This window comes from Myxine glutinosa, chromosome 1 (genome assembly GCF_964187855.1).
Source record: "Myxine glutinosa chromosome 1, kmMyxGlut1.1, whole genome shotgun sequence".
NCBI classification, from domain to species: Eukaryota; Metazoa; Chordata; class Myxini; order Myxiniformes; family Myxinidae; genus Myxine; species Myxine glutinosa.
This window is the reverse complement of record NC_136261.1, coordinates 219,718,678-219,723,677: the sequence shown is the minus strand read 5'-3', so window position 1 is coordinate 219,723,677 and position 5,000 is coordinate 219,718,678. Positions and strand designations below refer to the sequence as shown.

The window sequence follows — 5,000 nt, the reverse complement described above, 5'->3', positions numbered from 1 at the left end:
AGCACGAACAAGAAGGTGGTGTCGTGCCCCAAGAGGTACAAGGAGGTGATGTTGTGCCCCAAGAGGAACAAGGAGGTAGTGTCATGCCCAAAGAGGTACAAGGAGGTAGTGTTGTGCCCCAAGAGGTACAAGGAGGTAGCGTCGTGTTCCAAGAGGTAGCTGTGACTACCCCTGTGGTTGCCGATACTACAACCATGGACGTCAGCAATGAACCTGTTTTGGTCCCTCTCCCTGCTAAGGGTGAAGTGTCTGAGATGTCTGCGCCACAGACAACCCCGGACATGATGGAAGCAGAGAGTGTATGTTCTGTTTCGGAAATAGTTTTTCCCCTCCTGGCAGAAATGGAAATACCTGCTCCACCGGGGGAGCACGGTACTAATGTAGATCCCCAATTAAACTACGACTCTGATGGCGCGTCGTCGCTTGCCTCTGGTGGTAGCACCGAGGTCTGGAATGATCCAGGCTTATCCCAGGAACCGGAGAGTGGTCCGACTGTGCCCCCCCAGGAGATCCTAAAGTTTTTACATCACACCTTCCGTAAGAGAAATGTTAAAATTCAGGATTCCTTCCCTGATCTGCACAGTTTTATCATCTCCGCAAAGCGACTGCTCCTTCAGTCCGAGCAGTTTGGTATGACTGAACCACAAATGTTTCGTCTCAGGAAATGGGTTCTGAAAGCAAGGAAGCACCTGCAGGCATATCATGACCCAAGTGACTGATACCCTTCCCCAAATTCCACGCTATGGCTTTTTCTATAGCCACTTTAAACATAAACGGAGGACGCTCGTATTTACGAAAAGCTGAAGTTAAGGAGCTTGTTTTGCAGAACCACATCGATATCTTACTCTTACAAGAAACCAGATGTAGTTCCTCCTGTATGAGTGAATGGGAAAGAATAATGAAAGGAAGGTGGTTCTTCAGTAGCTTAGAGTGTCCTCGGGCTGGGGTAGCCATCTATTTGCATCCTTCTCTCTGTAATCTCATTGTTGATTTTAATGAAATAATTAAAGGGTACTTAATCTCTCTCACTTTCACCCTTAATGGTTTTAAACACACAATAGTGAACGTCTATGCACCCAGTGACAGCACGGATAGAATTGCTTTTTACACACTCCCTTGCACATTTTGATTTTAATGGATTTGTTTGTTTAGGAGGGGATTTTAACTGTACGATGGACTCTACCATTGATCGCAATGGGAATGAGCCTCATCCAGCAAGTATTGTGCCTCTGACTCGGACTTTGACAACCTTCTCCCTTGTTGACATCTGGAGAACTCGAAATCCATCCACACGCCAGTATACGTGGTGTCGGTGTTTAAATGGCCGTCTGTCCCTCGCAAGGTTAGACCGGTTTTATATTAATAGTGATTTTAAAAATATTGTGACCCATACTGCTATTGTCCCGAGTGGTTTCTCAGATCACCACATGGTTGTGTTTCGCACTTTCTCCCCGATTTGTAATCGTGGTGCTGTCTATTGGACATTCAATGTTAGTCTTCTGGAAGACAAATGTTTTATTGATGCTTTTAAAATCTTCTGGGAGACCTTACTCCTGCGGAAAGCTTCCTTCCCTCTCCTCGGACAGTGGTGGGACAATGCAAAAGTCCAGATAAAAATGTTTTGCCAGCAGTACGGGTCCTTTCATACCAAGAATGATGTTGCTCTTCAATCCCTGCTTACCAAGGAGATTTTAACTTTACAATCTAACCTCTCAGCTTCTAATGCTGAACGGACTAATCTTTTGTTGGCTAAGAAAAAGGCCGTTCTTGCTGAATTGTGTGTAAAGCGAGCGAGAGGAGCTTTGGTCCGGCTCCGAATGGAAAATTTGTGTTTTCTCGATACCTCTTCCAAGTTCTTCTTTGGATTGGAAACCCGAACCAAACGAAGCCAGCAACTAACCTCGCTTCGGACAAAAGAAGGGAGAGTGACATATGATCAAAAATGTATCAGAGGTTCCGCCAAGGAATATTTCTCTGACTTGTACCGTGCCAAGAACATTGATCATGGAATGATTGACTCTCTGGTTACCTCTTTGCCCACCTTGTCCGAAATGGCACGCCAACAGTTGGATGTGGAAGTTACTTCGGAAGAACTTTTTTCCGCATTGCAAACTTTACCCACTGGCAAGGCGTCAGGCTTAGATGGGATCCCAATGGAACTCTACCGGGCCTTCTGGAACCTTTTGGGTCCTGAACTACTTGGTCTTTTAAACGACAGCTTGCGATCTGGCTCACTACCCCTCAGTTGTCGTAGGGCTGTACTTGCCCTCATTCCCAAGAAAGGAGACCTTCAGAACTTGAAAAACTGGCGTCCAATCTCGTTACTTTGTACTGACTATAAAATATTTGCCAAAGCTCTTGCAAACCGCCTCAAGCTGGTGATTGGGGAGATTGTACAACCCGACCAATCCTACTGCATTCCCAAAAGGACGATACATGATAGTATTTTTATCGTTCGCGACATTATCGATATTTGTACCATTGAACAAAGGAATGTTGGTTTGGTTTTCCTCGACCAGGAAAAAGCTTTTGATGCAATTGATCATTTTTATCTCTTTTCTGTTTTACGTGGCTTTGGTATCGGGGAATTTTTTTATCTCTTACACTAAATTATTGTATAATAATACTTTTAGCTTGTTAAAAGTAAATAATATTTTATGCCAGCCATTCTCTGTTTGTAGAGGAATTCGCCAAGGGTGCCCCTTGTCTGGTCTTTTGTACTCCCTTTCAGTTGAGCCTCTGCTTATTCGATTGCGTGCGCGCCTTCTTGGTTTCGCCCCCCTTCCAGAAGTAAACCCGGTCAAGACAATTGCCTACGCAGATGACCTGTGCGTAATTGTTCGCTCTGATGAAGATGTTTCTTCCTTGGTTCATTGTGTCCAGGAGTTTAGCTCGGCAAGCTCTGCAAAAATCAACTGGCTCAAGAGCAATGCTCTCTACTTGGGTCCGCCAAGTGACGCCCCTCCTCCAACCCTTGCCCGGCCAGCTTGTGTGGGCACGAGACGGGATACACTATCTCGGGGTCTCTCTTGGCACTCCGGACTTCGTCTCGAAGAACTGGGAAACACTTATAACTAAAACTGAGCAGCGGCTTCTAAAATGGAAAGGTTTACTGAATCAGCTCTCTTATCGGGGTCGCACCCTGATAATAAACAATCTTGCGGCATCAATGCTGTGGCATAAGCTTAAGGCACTACAAGCTCCAGCTTTTATTCTTAAAAAACTCTCAAGTGTTTTCATTGACTTTTTTTGGGGGGGGGAAACACTGGCTCCGGTCAGGCGTGCTAAGCCTGCCCGTTGCTGAAGGTGGACAGGGGTTGGTCGATGTCAACAGTAAGGTGATGGCTTTTCGCCTCCTCTCACTATGCCGGCTCTTGTACACGGATGTCCCGTGGAAAGCTTTTGCTCACTGCCTACTTAGGCAAGCCGGGAAACTTGGTTTTGACCAGCAACTCTTTCTCATCAACATCAAGAACATTGACTTAACTTGGTCCCCCTATTCTACAGGAGCATGCTGGAAGCATGGCAGGCGATTCAATTTCAGCGTGATGCATGTGATTATTCCCTCCCAATGTTTTTAAATGAGCCAGTCTTTTTAAACCCAGTTTTTAAAGGGGTCTGTAGTGACCGATCTTTTATGCAAAAATTCATTGATATTGATTGCACTAAGGTCAAAAACTTTCGAGACCCTTTTCTCCATAAATGGAAGTCAGCAGCTGACGTTGCTGTGGCTACTGGTGTTCGTTCTATCAGAGTCATTGGGAGGATCTTCTCTCTGATTTTACGCCTTTTTAAACAAACCGGGCTAAAATGGGACCCACTGGTGGAAGCTAACCCCTCTTTGTCACAATGCCCCTTTCCAAAACTTTTAATTTCTTTCCAAGGCTTTATTCCTTTTAATACAATGGAGAAATCCTCTGTTAATTCCATGTGTGCTGGAATTCTTGTTCCCTGTAAACCAACAGAACCTCAAACACACTGGAGACCTCTGCTCCAAATTGGCGCTGCCGCAACAATCAAATGGCTCACCATGTATAGGGCACCCATTGTCAAACGCACTGGGGACCTGCAATGGCGGACTGGCACATTATATTTTATCTTCAAACGTTTTATCTCACCGCATATGCCCCTGACAACTCGGAAATGTGTCCCTTCTGTGATGTCCCTAAAACTGTTTTTCATGCTTTTATTGAATGTACGAGGTTGGCTCCTCTTTTTTCAGTTTTATCACGTGTGATTGAAGGGCTAGGCTTGGTTTTCACACATTGTGTTTTTGGCGCTGAGGAAGCGCCTCTAGCGAATGACTTCCAGCCAGTGTAACGCTAATCTCTGTCACAGGAATTCTGAGATCATATAAGTGGGCGTGGCAGTTCCTGATTGGTTCGTGTTGGGGAACGCCTTCTCGCTGCCGACGTGACGTAAATTCGCGCACGCGCACTGGTGAAGCTTACTCGATCTTACTCGATCCCATATTACATGTACTTTCATTGCATACAAATTATACTTCCTCCTAGAAATTCCATGCCCGAACCTCAGCGCAATCCAAGAGGATTCACTTGTTATATTTGGCTTTAATTTTTCTTACCGGTGTAAAGAAGAATGTATTTTAGCCAACTATCTGTTTGCGGAGGCAAAACTTGCTATTTATTTATCAAGAAAGCACAAAATGCAAACCATTCGTGCACCACTTTTATCTGATGATGATGTTTTTATGATTTTCAAAGGTCTAGTTACGTCTCGTTTACATCTGGAGCTTGAATTCATTGAATGTACGCTCTTCTCACAGCGATGGTGCGTGAAGGAATCCCTTTGCCGCTTGGTTGATGGTGTCCTCCAAGTTCATTTATAAATTCTAGTCCTTGCCCTCATGTAACCGCATCCTTATTTATATGAAATGTGTTGTATGACTTTTCATCATGTACACTAACTTCCCAGTAATAAAGAGGAACGAAATGTCTCTCTCTCTCTCTCTCTCTCTCTCTCCTCCTCTCCCTCTCTCT

At 44.8% G+C, this 5,000-nt stretch overlaps 1 protein-coding gene across 1 annotated transcript in view; it reads left to right on the top strand.

The window, feature by feature from the left end:
- The window catches only part of LOC137413893 (phospholipase D1), a 246,702-nt gene that overhangs the window by 77,023 nt on the left and 164,679 nt on the right, over positions 1–5,000 (top strand). The gene's annotated exons all lie outside the window — the stretch shown is intronic.